This window comes from Pseudophryne corroboree, chromosome 4 (genome assembly GCF_028390025.1).
Source record: "Pseudophryne corroboree isolate aPseCor3 chromosome 4, aPseCor3.hap2, whole genome shotgun sequence".
NCBI lineage: Eukaryota > Metazoa > Chordata > Amphibia > Anura > Myobatrachidae > Pseudophryne > Pseudophryne corroboree.
This window is the reverse complement of record NC_086447.1, coordinates 375,521,660-375,540,184: the sequence shown is the minus strand read 5'-3', so window position 1 is coordinate 375,540,184 and position 18,525 is coordinate 375,521,660. Positions and strand designations below refer to the sequence as shown.

At 48.1% G+C, this 18,525-nt stretch overlaps 1 protein-coding gene across 2 annotated transcripts in view; it reads right to left on the bottom strand.

The window, feature by feature from the left end:
* POLR2H (RNA polymerase II, I and III subunit H) overlaps positions 1–17,829 on the bottom strand; it is a 31,708-nt gene extending 13,879 nt beyond the window's left edge. Inside the window, exon 1 of one of the 2 annotated variants that reach the window (XM_063916646.1) lies at positions 17,675–17,829. The gene's annotated coding sequence lies outside the window, so the exon portion shown is untranslated. Of the gene's footprint in view, positions 1–16,156; positions 16,344–17,674 lie in introns of those variants that run through there. The other variant, XM_063916648.1, reaches the window with a different exon arrangement.
* Between the last annotated feature and the right edge of the window lie 696 nt (positions 17,830–18,525).

The window sequence follows — 18,525 nt, the reverse complement described above, 5'->3', positions numbered from 1 at the left end:
TCTCACTGTAAAATAAAAAACCTAAATATACTTTCTAGGAGCTCAGGAGAGCCCCTAGTGTGCATCCAGCTCAGCCGGGCACAGGATTCTAACTGAAGTCTGGAGGAGGGTCATAGTGGGAGGAGCCAGTGCACACCAGTTAGACCTAAAGCTTTCTTTATAGTTGTGCCCAGTCTCCTGCGGAGCCGCTATTCCCCATAGTCCTTACGGAGTCCCAGCATCCACTTAGGACGTCAGAGAAACACTGCTGTAGAAGGTGAGAACTTTGGAGCCACCACAGGAGGGAAATCCTGGCCCTGAGAGAGAGGCTTATCTTCCGGTGCATGTGTAGGTGAGACCCGGACCACTTGTCCAACAGGTCCCACTGAAAAACCCTGGCATGGAACCTACCAAACAGGATGGCCTCGTAGGCCGCCACCATCTTCCCCAGCACCCGAGTGCATTGATGAATCGACACCCTTGCCGTTTTCAGAATCCCCTTGACCATGTTCTGTATTTCCAGAGCTTTTTCCATTGGGAGAAAAATTCTCTGTAGTTCCGTGTCCAGAATCATGCCCAAGAACGACAGCCATGTTGTTGGAATCAACTGTGACTTTGGCAAATTTAGGAGCCAACCATGTTGCTGCAGAACTGTCAGGGACAGCGCAACGATTTTTTAGTAACTGCTCCTTTGACCTCTCCTTTATCAGGAGATCGTCCAAGTACGCACATGAGCACCATCATTTCCGCCATTACTTTGGTGAAAATCTTCGGGGCCGTGGAAAGACCAAACGACAACGTCTGAAAATGGTAATGACAATCCTGAATAGCAAACCTCAGGTAAGCCTGATGAGGAGGATATATGGGGACATGTAGGTAAGCATCCTTTATGTCGACTGACCCCATAAAATCCCCCCCTTCCAGACTGGAAATCACTGCTCAGAGAGATTCCATTTTGAATTTGAATCTTTTCAAATATAGATTGAGCGATTTTAAGTTCAGAATCGGTCTGACCGAGCCATCCGGCTTCGGGAACACGAACAGGCTTGAATAAAACCCTTCTCCCCGATGTTACGGGGGTACCGTGACAATGACTTGCTGTTGACACAGCTTTTGTATTGCAGCGCACACAACTTCTCTTTCCGGAAGAGAAGCTGGCAAGGTCGATTTGAAAAATCGGTGGTGGGGGAGGGGGGGGGGGGGGGGGAGGGGCACATCTTGAAACTCCAGTTTGTATCCTTGGGCCACAATTTCCAGCACCCAAGGATCCAGGCCTGAGTGAGCCCAGACCCGACTGAAGAGCTGAAGACGTGCCCCCACCGGTGCGGACTCCCGCAGCGGAGCCCCAGCGTCATGCGGTGGACTTGGCAGAAGCCAGGGGAGGACTTTCCCCCTTCCCTTACCTCTAGCAGCAAGGAAGGAGGACCCTCGTCCTTTTTTGAATTTACTAGACCGAAAGGACTGCCTCTGATACGGAGGCGTTTTCATTTGCTGTAGAGGGACAAAAGGTAGAAAAGATGACTTACACGTGGTAGCTGTAGATACCAGGTCCGCGAGCCCCTCACCAAACAAAACACTGCCCTTATACGGCAGTGCCTCCATAGCCCTCTTAGAGTCAGCATCACCATTCCATAATGGGTCCATGAGTCCGTAATGCTCTCCTAGCCGAGATTGCCAAGATCCCAAGAGGCCAATATCTCTCGCAGCCTCCCTTAGATAGACTGCAGCGTCCCTGATATGACCCAGCGTCAAAAGAACGCTATCCCTATCCAGGGTGTCCAAGTCAGATAATAAGTTATCTGCCCACTTTTCAATAGCACTACTCACCCATGCTGATGCCACTGCAGGTCTGAGCAGTGTACCCGTAGTGACATAAATAGATTTCAAGGTAGTTTCCTGCTTACGATCCGCAGGATCCTTTAGGGCCGCCGTGTCAGGGGACGAAAGCGCCACCTTCTTGGACAGCCGCACTAGAGCCTTGTCCACATTGGGGGTCGACTCCCACTTTTTACTATCCTCAGAGGGAAACGGATATGCTATAATAATTCTCTTGGGAATCAGCAACTTTTTGTCAGGAATTTCCCAAGCCTTTTCAAAAAGAGTATTCAGTTCATGAGAGGGAGGAAATGTTACCGGAGGTTTCTTTCCTTTAAACATACAGACCCTTGTCTCAAGAACAGCAGGGTCTTCCGTGATATGTAACACTTCTTTTATTGCCACAATCATGTACTGAATGCTCTTAGCCAGTTTAGGATTCAACCTGGCATCACCATAGTCGACACTGGAGTCCGAATCCGTGTTGGTATCTGTGTCTGCTATCTGGGTAAACAAACGTTTTTGTGACCCTGAAGGGGTCTGAGTTTGTGACAAAACATCTTCCATGGATTGTCTCCATGTTTGGTTCTGAGACTCAGATTTGTCTAATATCTCATGCAACGAAGCCACACTTGCATTTAAGACACTCCACATATCTACCCAATCAGCAGTCGGCGCCGCCGACAAAATCACTCCTAAATTCTCTTGGGAAGAGCATTCAGCCTCAGACATGTCGACACACGTGTACCGACACCCACTATCACACTGGGCTATAGGGAACAGACCCACAGTAAGGCCTTCAGAAAGACAGACAGAGAGGGAGTTTGCCAGCTCACACCCAGCGCCTCACCCGGTCTGAAGGAATATACAATGACCCAGACCTTGCAGCGCTTTTATATATATATATATATATATATATATACAAACAGAATCTGAGGGCGCTAGTGACTTATTGCAGACAATCAATATAGTTTAAAATTTATTCTTGAAATACAATGTATGTCTCTACTTCATCTTTTCAAATAACATTGTTATCATACAGGATGGATACAACATCAACAGATTTCGATATACACCAATCAAGTTTTGGCTCAATTACAGTACCCAATTCAAATATATACCAATCAGGTTTTAATCAGATGTAGAACCCAACGCGTTTCGTCCCTTAGGACTTCTTCAGGGGTATTAGATCTGAATAAACAGAAAAAGTACAATGACTTAAAATCACAATACATAAATAAATAGAACCATCCAGACCCATTGGTTAGATACAAAAAATTAAACATAATTTTGAATAAATTAATATAATTTCCTTTACATTAGTACCCATATATAGTGAATATAATAACATAATTCAGACTATAAATGTGAAATCAAAACTATTATGGATACCGTCTGGAGTTATTAGTTTCAGACTTATGTTGGTATGTACATTTATTCATCACTTATTTCACGACACCTACTCTATCTCCACTATTTACTGGCACTAATAAAATGGCTACTGTATTATAGTCTGAATTATGTTATTATATTCACTATATATGGGTACTAATGTAAAGGAAATTATATTAATTTATTCAAAATTATGTTTAATTTTTTGTATCTAACCAATGGGTCTGGATGGTTCTATTTATTTATGTATTGTGATTTTAAGTCATTGTACTTTTTCTGTTTATTCAGATCTAATACCCCTGAAGAAGTCCTAAGGGACGAAACGCGTTGGGTTCTACATCTGATTAAAACCGGATTGGTATATATTTGAATTGGGTACTGTAATTGAGCCAAAACTTGATTGGTGTATATCGAAATCTGTTGATGTTGTATCCATCCTGTATGATAACAATGTTATTTGAAAAGATGAAGTAGAGACATACATTGTATTTTAAGAATAAATTTTAAACTATATTGATTGTCTGCAATAAGTCACTAGCGCCCTCAGATTCTGTATGTATTTATCATTTGTGAATCCTTGCTGACGAGGGATTCTTCTAGAGGTGCTGCTTTTTCATATCCCGAGCGCAACTTGATACCATTCTTGTGTATATATATATATATATATATATATATATATATATATATATATATATTCATTCATCAAATATGCTGTGCTCTCCCCTGTTTTTGCACCCTGTTACTTGTGACAGAAGTGAAGGGCCAGGACCAGCGTCTCTGCAGCTTGCTGTGAACAGAGAGAGTAGATGGCGCTGAGAAGAGCTGGAAGGACGAAGCCCCGCCCCCTAAATGGTGCGCTTGAGTCCCGCTTATTTTTAAACTGGCGGGGGTCTGTGTACAGTGCCTGGGCACTGTATACCTCTTTGCCATATTCCAAAAAGAGGTTTTATTGCTGCCCAGGACGCCCCCCCTGCGCCCTGCACCCGTGTAGTGCTGTTTGTGAGCGGGAGCAATGGCGCGCAGCGCAACCGCTGTGCGGTACCTCCAAGACTGATGTTTTCTGCCGCCTTCACTGAAGTCTTTGTTTCGGTTACTCACCCGGCTTCGCTCTTCTGGCTCTGTGAGGGGGGGGGGCGGCGCGGCTCTGGGAACGAGCAGCTAGGCTATACCAAGTGATCAGACCCTCTGGAGCTAATGCTGTCCAGTAGCCTAAGAAGCAGAACCTTTAACTCACAGAAGTAGGTCTGCTTCTCTCCCCTCAGTCCCACGAAGCCTGTTGCCAGCAGTGCTCCCTGAAAACAATAAACCTAACAGAAAGTCTTTTCTAGAGAAACTCTGTAGAGCTCCCCTAGTGTGTGTCCAGTCTCTCTGGGCACACAATCTAACTGAGGTCTGGAGGAGGGGCATAGAGGAAGGAGCCAGTTCACACCCATTTAAAGTCTTAAAGTGCCCATGTCTCCTGCGGATCCCGTCTATACCCCATGGTCCTTTTGGAGTCCCCAGCATCCTCTAGGACGAAGGCGAAATCAGATAGGCAGACCTACAAGACAAGGCACCCAAATCTGACACCCGTCTAGTGGAAGCAATAGCTGGCAGAAACACTACCTTAAGGGTAAGCCGCTTAAGGTCAGCAGATTCAAGAGGCTCAAACGGAGACCCTTGTGATGCCTCCAGAACCACCGACAAGTCCCAAGGGGCCACAGGCGGGACCGTAAGGAGGTTGAATCCGCAACACACCCTGAGTGAAGGTATGCACATCAGGCAATGTCACAATTTTTCTCTGAAACCAAACCGACAAGGCAGAAATATGAACCTTGATGGAGGCCAGACGAAGGCCCAAGTCCAGGCCTTGTTGTAGAAAGGCCAAAAGTTTGGCCGTACTAAACTTGTAAGCGTCATGATTGCAAGATGCGCACCAAGCAAAGTAAGAATTGAAGACCCTATGATAAATCCGGGCAGAAGCCGGTTTCCGGCCCTTCAACATGGTTTGAATGACCGCCTCAGAAAATCCTTTGGCCCTTAAGACGGAAGCTTCAAGAGCCACGCCGTCAAAGCCAATCGAGCTAAATCCTGATATACACAGGGACCCTGAAAGAGGAGATCTGGGCGCTGCGGAAGTAGAAGGGGACACTATCGAGAGACCCTGAAGGTCTTAGAACCAATGCCGTCTGGGCCTCGCTGGAGCGATCAGAAGTAGGATTCCTCTTCTTGTTTGAACTTCCTTATTTGGGCAGGAGTGACACTGGAGGGAACACGTATGGCAGCCGAAAGTTCCATGGAACTGCCAGTGCGTCCACGAACGCTGCTTGAGGATCCCTTGTCCTTGCTCCGAAGACCGGAACCTTGTGATTGTGTTGAGATGCCATTAGGTCCACATCTGGAAGGGCCCACTTGTCCACGAGTTGAAAAACTTCTGGATGGAGGATCCACTCTCCGGCGTGTACGTCCTGACGGCTGAGAAGTCCGCTTCCCAGTTTAGAACCCCCGGAATGAACACTGCCGATATGGCTGGTAGATGGCATTCCGCACACTGAAGAATCCGTGATACTTCCCTCATTGCCATGCGGCTTCGAGTGCCGCCTTGATGGCATTGTCTGACTGTACTTGAACAGGTCTGTTCTGTATTAGATGCTGGGTCAAGTTCAATGCCCGCAATTCCAGAATGTTTATCAGGAGGAGAGACTCCTCCTTGGTAGGGAGTGTTGATCCAACACCACGCCCCAACCCCTCAGACTGGCATCCGTCGGCAGAAGGACCCAGTTGGAGAGCCAGAAGGGACGAACCCTGCTCAATTATTGGTCCCGACGCCACCAGCTTAGTGACAGGCGGACCTCCGGAGATAATGAAATCATATGAGACCTGATCCGGTGAGGTCCCACTTGGCAAGAATCAGCCTCTGGTGGGAATGGAATTGAGCATACTCCACCATGTCAAAAGCCGACACCATGAGACCTAGCACTTGCATTGCCGAATGTATTGAAACGTGCGGACGATATAGGAAGCATTGAATCCTGTCCTGAAGCGTCAGGACTTTCTCCTGAGACAAGAACAACCGCTGGTTGTGAGTGTCCAACAATGCTCCCAGGTGCACCATGCTCTGAGCAGGGACCAGGGAGGATTTCTTCCAGTTGATGAGCCACCCGTGAGCTTGCAGGAACCGGATAGTCAAATCTATATGATGCAGGGGAATCTGCCAGGATCGGCAAGTTATCCATGTACGGTAGGATCCTGACACCTTGATGGCGGAGTACAGCCGTCATTACCGTCATTACTTTGGTGAAGACTCGCGGAGCCGTGGTCAAACCAAAAGGTAATGCCTGAAACTGGTAATGGAGGTTGCCAACCGCAAACCTCAGGTACTGCTGATGCGACACTGCAATGGGAATATGCAGGTATGCATCCTGTATGTCCAGTGAGACCATATAGTCCCCAGGCTCCAAGGCTAGAACAATACAGCAAAGAGTTTCCATGCGAAACTTGGAGACCTTCACAAACTTGTTCAGGGACTTGAAATTGAGAATGGGCCGGGAAGACCCATTTGATTTCGGGACTAGGAACAGCGGTGAATAGAACCCCTTGCCTTTCTGAGCCAGTGGCACCTGTACTACCACTCCTGTGTCCAGGAGGGACTGTACCACCAAATGAAGAGTCTTTGCCTTCACCTGATTCGAAGGGATGTCTGTCAGGCAAAATTGATGAGGGGGACGATTCTTGAAGGATATGGCGTAACCTCAAGTGATGACTTCCCGTACCCATGCATTGGAAGTGGTCTTCAACCATTCCTGGGTAAACCCTAGAAGTCAGCCCCCCACCCTGGGATCCCACAGAGGGAGGCCCACCCCATCATGCGGCAGGCTTGTCAGTCTTGGAAGCAGGCTGATGGGCAGCCCAGGCCCGTTTGGGTTTGGGCTTATTGGGTTTGGAAGTGCGAACCTGCTTTGGGTACGCCTGACCTTTTGCTTTTCCTGAAGGACGAAAGGAGCGAAAGGAAGTACTTTTAGCCTTCGGCACCGAAGGAGCAGTACTAGAAAGACATGCTTTTTTAGCAGACGCTAAGTCAGCCACTATCTTGTCCAGGTTTTCTCCGAAAAGAATGTCTCCTTTGAAGAGGAGTACCTCCATAGTTTTCTTAGAGTCCATGTCCACAAACCAGGACCTTAACCAGAGAATTCGGCGAGCCAAAATGGATGTAGTAAAAGCCTTGGCCGCCAGAATACCGGCATCAGAAGCAGCCTCTTTAATGTAATGAGACGCTGTAACAATATATGATGGGCACTGTCTAGCATGATCAGGAGCATTGGAAGGCAACTCCGACTCCAGCTCCTGAGCCCATGTTGCTGCAATAGTGGGCCTATGCACCGCACCATTTAGGGTGTAGATTGCCTTCAAACAACCCTCCACATGCTTGTCCGTCGGCTCTCTCACAGACGTGACAGCAGATATAGGCAGAGCAGAGGAAATTACCAGCCGCGCCACTTGCGAATCCACTGGTGGTGGAGAGTCCAATTTTAAGCTCCGTAGCGAGTCAGCATCTTCTTGTGAGGCGTGAACTTCTCTCCTGGATTTTCCCAGAACACCCGACGTATGTCAGAGTGAGGTAAAATAAGATTTTAAACCTACCGGTAAATCTTTTTCTCCTAGTCCGTAGAGGATGCTGGGGACTCCATAGAGACCATGGGGTATAGACAGGCTCCGCAGGAGACATGGGCACTCTAAGACTTTAGATGGGTGTGAACTGGCTCCTCCCTCTATGCCCCTCCTCCAGACCTCAGTTAATGAACTGTGCCCAGAGGAGACTGACAGTAAGAGGAAAGGATTTTTGTTAATCTAAGGCGAGATGCAAACCAGCCCACACCATACACACCGTACAACATGGAATATACCAAAACCAGTTAACAGTATGAATAAAACAGCATCAGCCAGAGACTGATCACAACTGTAACATAACCCTTATGTAAGCAACAACTATATACAAGCCTTGCAGAAAAATGTCCGCACTGGGACGGGCGCCCAGCATCCTCTACGGACTAGGAGAAAAAGTTTTAAAATCTTATTTTCTCTTACGTCCTAGTGGATGCTGGGGACTCCGTAAGGACCATGGGGATTATACTAAAGCTCCAAACCGGGCGGGAGAGTGCGGATGACTCTGCAGCACCGATTGAGCAAACATGAGGTCCTCATCAGCCAGGATATCAAACTTGTAGAATTTTGCAAAAGTGTTTGAACCCGACCAAGTAGCTGCTCGGCACAGCTGTAATGCCGAGATGCCTCGGGCAGCCGCCCAAGAAGAGCCCACCTTCCTAGTGGAATGGGCCTTTACCGAATTTGGTAACGGCAATCCCACCGTAGAATGAGCATGCTGAATCGTGTTACAGATCCAGCGAGCAATAGTCTGCTTAGAAGCAGGAGCGCCAACCTTGTTGGCCGCATACAGGACAAACAGTGCCTCTGTTTTCCTAACTCGAGCCGTCCTGGCTGCATACATTTTTAAGGCCCTGATTACATCAAGGGACTCGGAATCCTCCAAGTCACCCGTAGCCACAGGCACCACAATAGGTTGGTTCATATGGAACGACGTAACCACCTTAGGTAGAAATTGAGGACACGTTCTCAACTCCGCTCGATCAACATGGAAAATCAGATAGGGGCTCTTGTGAGACAAAGTCGCCAATACAGACACCCGCCTCGCAGATGCCAAGGCCAACAACATGACCACTTTCCAAGTGAGAAATTGCAACTCCACCGTTTGAAGAGGTTCAAACCAGTGTGATTTAAGGAACCGTAACACCACGTTAAGGTGCCACGGTGCCACTGGGGGCACAAAAGGGAGGTTGGAAGTGCAGCACTCCCTTTACAAAAGTCTGGACTTCTGGGAGAGAAGCCACTTCCTTCTGAAAGAATATAGATAAGGCTGAAATCTGCACCTTAATGGAGCCTAACTTAAGGCCCATGGGGGTAATTCCAAGTTGATCGCAGCAGGAATTTAGTTAGCAATTGGGCAAAACCATGTGCACTGCAGGGGAGGCTGATTTAACATGTGCAGAGAGAGTTAGATTTGGGTGGGGTGTGTTCAATCTGCAATCTAATTTGCAGTGTAAAAATAAAGCAGCTAGTATTTACCCTGCACAGAAATAAAATAACCCACCCAAATCTAACTCTCTCTGCACATGTTAAATCTGCCTCCCCTGCAGTGCACATGGTTTTGCCCAATTGCTAACTAAATTCCTGCTGCGATCAACTTGGAATTACCCCCCATATCCACTCCTGTCTGTAGAAAGTGGAGAAAACGCCCCAGCTGAAAATTCTCCGTAGGAGCATGCTTGGCCTCACACCAAGAGATATATTTCCTCCAGATACGGTGATAATGCTTCGCCATTACCTCCTTCCTAGTTTTGATTAGAGTAGGGATGACTTCCCCCGGAATACCTTTCCTAGCTAGGATTTGGTGTTCAACCGCCATGCCGTCAAACGTAACCGCGGTAAGTCTTGGAACACACAGGGCCCCTGCTGCAACAAGTCCTCCCTGTGAGGAAGAAGCCACGGATCTTCCGCAATCATTTCCTGAAGATCTGAATACCAGGCCCTGCGAGGCCAATCTGGAACAATGAGTATTGTCTGCACTCTTGTTCGTCTTATGATTCTCAATATTTTTGAGATGAGTGGAAGTGGAGGGAACACATAGACCGACTGAAGCACCCACGGTGTCACTAATGCGTCCACCGCCACTGCCTGAGGATCCCTCGACCTGGTACAATACGTCCGAAGCTTTTTGTTGAGGCGTGACGTCATCATGTCTACTTGAGGAAGTCCCCAACGACTTGTTATTTCTGCAAAGACCTCTTGATGAAGTCCCCACTCTCCTGGATGGAGATCGTGTCTGCTGAGAAAGTCTGCTTCCCAGTTGTCTACACCCGGAATGAAGACAGCTGACAGAGGGCTTACATGATTTTCCGCCCAGCAAAGAATCCTGGTGGCTTCTGCCATTGCTGCCCTGCTCCTTGTCCCACCTTAGCGGGTTACATGCGCCATGGCTGTGACGTTGTCTGATTGGATCAGAACGGGTAGGTTGCGAAGAAGACCCTACACCTGTTGCAGGCCGTTGTATATGGCCCTTAATTCTAGCACATTGATGTGTAGACAAGCCTCCTGGCTTGACCATATTCCCTGAAAATTTCTTCCTTGTGTGACAGCTCCCCACCCTCCGAGGCTCGCGTCCGTGGTCACAAGTACCCAATCTTGAATGCCGAACCTGCGACCCTCTAGAAGGTGAGCACTCTGGAGCCACCACAGGAGAGAGACCCTGGCCTTGGGGGGACAGGCTTATCCTCTGATGTATCTGTAGATGGGACACTGACCATTTGTCCAGAAGGTCCCACTGAAAAGTTCTTGCATGGAACCTGCCGAACGAAATGGCTTCGTAGGCCGCCACCATTTTTCCCAATACTCGAGTGCATTGATGAACTGACACTCTTTTTGGTTTCAGCAGGTCCTTGACCATGCTCTGGAGTTCCTGGGCTTTTTCCATTGGGAGAAAAACCCTCTTTTTTTTTCTGTGTCCAGAACCATGCCCAAAAATGACAGCCGAGTCGTCGGAACCAACTGCGACTTCGGCAGATTTAGAATCCAGCCGTGTTGTTGTAGCACTCTCAGGGAGAGAGACACGCTCTTTAGTAACTGATCTCTCGATCCTGCCTTTATCAGGAGATCGTCCAAGTATGGGATAATTGTGACCCCCCTGCCTGCGCAGGAGCACCATCATTTCCGCCATCACCTTGGTGAAAATTCTTGGGGCCGTGGAAAGCACAAACAGCAATGTCTGAAACTGGTAATGACAATCCTGTACAGCGAAACTCAGGTACGCCTGATGAGGAGGATATGTGGGGACATGAAGGTAAGCATTCTTTATGTCTAGTGACACCATAAAATCTCCCCCTTCGAGGCTGGAGATCACTGCCCGGAGAGATTCCATCTTGAATTTGAACCTTTTCAAATATAGGTTTAGGGATTTTAGATTCAGGATAGGTCTGACCGAGCCATCCGGCTTCGGGACCACAAATAGGGTTGAATAAAACCCTTTTCCCTATTGTCCTAGGGGAACCTTGATAATCACCTGCTGTTGACACAGCTTTTGTATGGCAGCTGAAACTATTTCCCTCTCTGGCGGAGAAGCTGGCAAGGCCGATTTGAAAAATCGTGTGGAGGCACATCTTCGAACTCCAGTTTGTAGCCTTGGGATACAATGTCGATCACCCAAGGATCCAAATCCGACTGAACCCAGACCAGGCTGAAGAGACGAAGACGTGCCCCCACCGGTGCGGACTCCTCCAGCGGAGTCCCAGCGTCATGCAGTGGATTTTGTAGAGGCCGGGAAGGATTTTTGTTCCTGGGAACTGGCTGTAGCTGGTGTTCTTTTCCCTCTACCTCTAGCGAGGAAGGAAGAGCCCCGACCCTTTTTGAACTTATGCGACCGAAAGGACTGCATCTGGTATTGAGGTGTTTTCTTTTGCTGTGGGGGAACATAAGGCAAAAAAGAAGACTTACCCGCGGTAGCTGTGGAAACCAGGTCCGCGAGGCCCTCCCCAAATAAAACTTCACCTTTGTAAGGCAAAGCCTCCATAAGTCTCTTTGAATCAGCATTACCCAACCATTGACGGGTCCACAGGGACCATCTAGCAGAAACTGCCATGGCATTGGCTCGTGAACCCAACAGCCCGATATCTCGCGCAGCCTCTCTCATATATAACGCTGCGTCCTTAATGTGACCCAAGGTCAACAAAATACTATCCTTATCTAAGGTGTCAATGTCCGATGACAAGTTAACTACCCAAGTTGCAATTGCGCTACTAACCCATGCCGACGCTACTGCAGGCCTGAGTAGGGCTCCCGTATGCGCGTAAATTGATTTTAAGACAGTTTCCTGCCTGCGATCCGCAGGATCCTTTAGGGCCTCCGTATCCGGGGACGGTAGCGCCACCTTTTTGGATAAGCGCGTTAAGGCCTTGTCCACCGTGGGCGAGGATTCCCACCATAACCTGTCCTTCGAGGGGAAACGATATGCCATAATAATTCTCTTGGGAACCTGCAGTCTCTTGTCTGGAGTTTCCCAAGCCTTTTCAAATAAAGCGTTCAGCTCATGAGATGGGGGAAACGTTATTTCAGGTTTCTTTTCCTTAAAAATGCAGACCCTCGTGTCAGGGACCGAAGGGTCCTCTGTGATATGCAAAACATCTTTTAATGCAATAATCATATATTGAATACTCTTGGCCACTCTTGGGTGTAACCTCGCATCATCATAGTCGACACTGGAGTCAGAATCCGTGTCGGTATCTGTGACTGCTACCTGGGAAAAGGGACGTTTATAGGACCCTGAAGGGTCTTGTGACACAGTCAAAGCCATGGATTGACTCCCTGCTTTGTCCTTGGACTCTGCTTTGTCCAATCTCTTATGTAATAAAGTCACATTAGCATTTAACACATTCCAAATGTCCAACCAATCAGGTGTCGGCTTTGCCGACGGAGACACCACCACCATCTGCTCTGCATCCTCCCTAGACGAGCCTTCCGCTTCAGACATGTCGACACACACGTACTGACACCCCCACACACACTGGGATATATGAATATGGGAACAGCCCCCCAATAAGGCCCTTTGGAGAGACAGAGAGAAAGTATGCCAGCACACACCCAGCACCACTAGACACTGAAAACACAGTCCCAGTCTATATAGCGCTTTTTTTATATATATGATTTGCGTCAAATAAATGTGCCCCCCTCCCCTCGTTTTTTGGCCCGTTACTTGGTTCAGCAGGGGAGAGTCCGGGAGCAGCGTCTCTGCAGCATGCTGTGGAGAAAAATTGCGCTGGTTAGTGCTGGAGGATCAAGCCCCGCCCCCTCGACGGCGGGCTTCGGTCCCGCTCATCTTTTTTATACTGGCGGGGTTTTTATAATATACTGCCTCCGCAGTATCTAACAATGGTGCCAGTGTTATTTGAGGTAATTATTGCTGCCCAGGGCGCCCCCCCTGCGCCCTGCACCCTTTCTGTGCCTGTGTGTGTGTGGGAGCAACGGCGCGCAGCGCGACCTCTGCGTGGTACCTCTCTGAAGAACTGAAGTCTTCTGCCGCCTATGTTGTCTTCTTTTCTTCATATACTTACCCGGCTTCTATCTTCCGGCTCTGTGAGGAGGACGGCGGCGCGGCTCCAGGACGAACAGCGAGGACGACACCTGTGTTCCGACCCTCTGGAGCTAATGGTGTCCAGTAGCCTAAGAAGCAGAGCCTATCTGTAAAGTAGGTCTGCTTCTCTCCCCACAGTCCCACGAAGCAGGGAGCCTGTTACCAGCAGTGCTCCCTGAAAATAAAAAACCTAACAAAAGTATTTTCAGAGAAAATCAGTAGAGCTCCCCTGTAGTGCATCCAGTATCCTCTGGGCACAGGATCTAACTGAGGTCTGGAGGAGGGGCATAGAGGGAGGAGCCACTTCACACCCATCTAAAGTCTTAGAGTGCCCATGTCTCCTGCAGAGCCCGTCTATACCCTATGGTCCTTACGGAGTCCCCAGCATCCTCTAGGACAGTGTTTCCCAACCACGGTCCTCAAGGCACACTAACAGTCCTTGTTTTAGTGATATCCCTGCTTGAACACAGGTGACTTAATTAGTACCTCAGTTATTTTGATTTAACCATCTGTGCTGAAGCCTGGATATCACTAAAACCTGCACTGTTGGTGTGCCTTGAGGACTGCGGTTGGGAATGCCTGCTGTAGGACGTAAGAGAAAACTTGTTTAACCACCTTCTGAAGTTTAAACCTGGCCGGTTTCTTAGGGGCAGTGACAGGCTGCTGTTCATCATCAACCTCAAGAATGAGCCTGATAGCCTCTAGCAAGTCAGGAACATTCACCTGCGAAACAACTTCCCCATCAGAAGCATCAGGATCAGAATTTGTGGGGTCCGTATAAGCGCCATCCTCATCAGATGAGGTGTCTGGGATATGGGTGGATTGTGAGGAAGTAATTGCCCGCTTAGAGGACCCCTTGGTCTTAGGTGGGCGAGGGTTAGACTTTTGAGTAGTCAGTGATTGGTTCAATTGCTGTAACTGATTGGACAGTTGATCTGCCCATGGCGGATTAACCGAGGGGACCATAAGCGGTTGTACCGGCACAGGAGGTCCCATAGGGGGGCGTTATTCTAGTTACCAGCGTATTCAATAGCGTGGAGAAGGTAGGCCAAGGTGGGTCATTTTGCACCCCTGTTGCTACAGTCCCACTGGGGGGCAAGGAACCCCCAGAACCTGAACCCTCAGCTGCTATGTTTTCCTCAAATGTGTCTGCAGTGTCAACACCAGGCAGTGTGGGATCAGCCCCAGCTCAGTTGCCCTTTGTAGCTGACATAATCAAAAGCTCAATGCAAGGCAACACAGTACAATATCAGCAGCACAATACCGGACAAGATCCCCCTGTGCAGTGTATCAGCACAAACAGGGAATTCAAGAGGTATATTGTGACTAAAAATCACAGAGAAAAATACAAAAGTATATCCTGTGAACTGCCTATATTATGGTAAACCTGACACACTTAGCCCCCTCAGGTTATAGAATATAGGGATAGCAATCTGAGTAAGAGACACGAAATGGAGTTCACACAGCAGCTATACACACACACACACAGTCACATTGTACAATGCAGAAATTATGACATGCAATAAAACTGCACTGGACTAGCAACACAGAGTAGTACTATGTATAGCTATACACTGAATTAGATATAACAATGCACAGTAAAGACTGGATGTATATCACAGGGTACTTGGGGTGGTCTTCAGTATGCCGACTGACGGGATCCCTGCGCACAGTATACCGGTGCCGGAATCCCGACAGCCGGCATACCGACACATTCTCCATCATGGGGGTCCAGGACCCCCCTGGAGGGAGAATAAAATAGTGTGCGTAGCGCGCCACCGTGCCCGTAGCGTGGCGAGCGCAGCGAGCCCGCAAGGGGCTCATTTGCGCTCGCCACACTGTCGGTAAGCCGGCGGTCGGCCTCCCGGCGCCGGTATGCTGGTCGCCGGGAGCCCGACCACCGGCATACCATACTGAACCCGGGTACTTGTACTAAATAACTCTGACTAAATGCACTTTTTCTTAACTAACACTGTCAGCGGTATCCGGACTCCAGGTCGACAACAAAAAGGTTGACACGCCTTAGGTCGCCATGGACAAAAGGTCGACATGGAAAAAGGTCGACATGAGTTTTTCACAATTTTTTTCTTTTTTGGAACCTTTTCATACTTAACGATCCACGTGGACTACGATGGGAACGGTAATCTGTGCCGAGCGAAGCAAAGGCACCATGCCCAAAGCATGGTGAGCGAAGCGAGCCATGCGAGGGGACGCGGTGCACTAATTGGGGTTCCCGTTCACTCTACAAAGAAAACGATACCAAAAAAACATAAAAAACTCATGTCGACCTTTGTCCATGTCGACCTTTTGTTCATGTCGACCTACGGTGTGTTGACCAATTGGCGTCGACCTAAGGTGTGTCGACCTGGAGTCCCAGACCCACTGTCAGCAGACATGTAGAATACTTAAGTGTTCTGTAAAATGCACAGCGCTGACAGGCAGGCGGCTTTACAGAGGAGGATTTGCCCAGACAGTCCTGCTCTGTGTAATGGCGCCCAAACACTGACAGGGAGTGAGGGAGAGAGAGAGAGAGATGCAGCTCCAGGGCGGGAACATTTACTCTAAATGGCGCCCCGGGTCTGGGGGAGGGGCTACAGGTCAAAGCCTTATCCCCCTGCTGGACTTCACCACCGGGTACTGGGGGCTTAAGAAAACAGTTTTTGAGAGAAAACTGACCTGTGCCCATGCCCTGGTGGTCTAGTGGGGTCCCCGTACTGCCACAGTGTCCACAGCCCGCCTCCCACCGGCCGCGTGGGATCGCGATTTACAGCGGGTCCCGTTGTGGGGACCCCTTACCTCCTCCCTGTAGTGCAGCCATGCGATGCGGGAGAACAGCGGCCGTGTGCGTGACTAACTTCAGAAGAAAACCGGAGCCTCCGCTGTAGGTACCCGGCAACCAGGGAGCGGGAGTGTACAGCGCCGCTGGGGGAGGTGATGGAGCTGCAGCAGGAGATGTCTCACTGACATCTAACACTGTCAGTGTCTCTGCTGCAGCCCTTGAAGTCTTCAATTTTCTTAAAAAGCTTCTTTTAGGGCTACTGGAGCAGCCCCCCTGTTAAGTGCCTGTTTACTGCAAGGCACCAACTACAAAACTTAGCTCCTGTGCACGGAGGCGGGGCTATAGAGGAGGTAGCGCTAGGCATTCTGGGAACAGTCAAAGCTCTGAGCCTGTTGGTGCCTCGGATCAAGATCCTACTCTACACCCCAATGTCATTCCCTGTGGAGCCCAGTGTACCCCGCAGCAGAAATGAGTGCAGTAAACATAGAATTTGACGGCAGATAAGAACCACTTGGCCCATCTAGTCTGCCCATGTACATACACTTACACACTAGGGTTAAATTTGTTGGAAACCACTACCTACCAGTATATTTTTGAATTGTGGGAGGAAACCGTGAGTACCCCGGAGGAAACCCATGCAAGCAAGGGGAGAAAATACAAACTCCACACAGTTAGGGCAATGCTGAGAATCTAACCCATGACCTCAGTGCTGTGAGACAGTAATACTAAGCATTACACCATCCATAAAATTATACTTTTCTGCATATGAAGGCTCTTTTGTGCAAGTGCATCAATTTGTCATCACACATTGTGGCAATAAAAAATGAACAGGTGACTGAATTACAACAAGAAAAACTCTTGCAGAGGCAGGAAGTGATAGCTAATGCTACCAGAGACTTCAGAAGCATTTACAATATTTTGGTCCAATAGGCTACAGCACCTAACACTTTTTGAAAAGATTACGTTACCTCACGATCCAGAAAACTAAGTTTTTCAGAATTTAGCACATGTACAAATTTAACAGCCCCCATACTTCCATGTCAATGGAAATTAAGGTACAGCAGTAGATAACTTTCACGTGTTTTTGACAAAAGTCTGTTTAATGAGCACTTTCTGCAACAAGCTTTAAATACACATGCTGGTCACCACATGTATTGCGTTTAATATGTTCCACCTTTCTAGTTAGGTGATGAAAAAAAACTTTAATCTTAAAATAAACTGTGTATGGCACTGGCAACTAACCAGCAGCAGGAAGCACTAGGTGGGCAGTCTGAAGACTGTGCAGTATTTGCATAAAAAACAAAACAAGATAAAGGCAGGGGTACAGGATAAAGCCAATCAGCCAAACATATTAGGAAAAGTATGTATCATTTGCCATGCTGTCTTAAGAATTTTAGCCACCTATATAATGAGGCACATGGGGGTTTGCGAAGTGCAACAATACCCCCACAGGCATGCAATCATTAACACACATATATGTTCTGTGATAAGAAACACGCACGCATCTGGCCAGGACATACATAGCGATTACATACTTATAGAAAGATGAAGGAAAATGCAATGCAGCTTCTCCTTGCACGCTGTTTCAACTACACTTCCGGTTCCTGAAACGTCACTTCCCCTTCCTATGCAGTTCGTGGCGGTTACCAGGGAGACCGTTTCTCACAGTCACAGGCTCAGTCTGAGTTTCGGATTACCATCGGTAGGTTAACAATCGATTGTACTGTCGATGGTTCACCTCGATGGTATAAAACCATCATTCACAGGTTTACTTTCAACGATGTTCGATAACCATGTTGCTGGTGATACTCGAGAAGGCTGGCAACTCAGTGCTGGGCAGGCGGCTGGTAGTGTCAATGAGGCTGTCAGGCAGCTGCTAGCATTGACCACACGAGACAAAACAATACACAGCTCGCCAGTTGCTACATAATATATGTCTTATATAATCAGCACAGAGAAACTGCATGTGATCATAAATCGCCTTATTTCATGGGGCATGTGATATAAAAGTTGTAATATACTTATGGGGAGTATACAATTCGTGTCTCGCCTGTTTTTAGGTCTAATTTACACTCGACCTGTTCAATGCCCGTGCCGAAAATCCGGCACTGGCGAAAACCACATGTGTAGGCAAATTCGCCACTGATGCAAGTGTTTTGGCAAATTTGCAGGCATTTTTGGCGCAATCTTCGTCCATGCCTATTCGACAAAAAAAAAAGTTAAACGGCATGGGCAAAAATGGATTAAAAAACGGGCGAAAAATGCCCACGACTGAATTAGTGGTCAATAAAATGGCACTTAATTGAATACCCCATGTAAGTGTAATAGGAGTTTCTGATGGAGGAATCAGAAATAATGATTATACATTTCTAAAATGGGATGACTA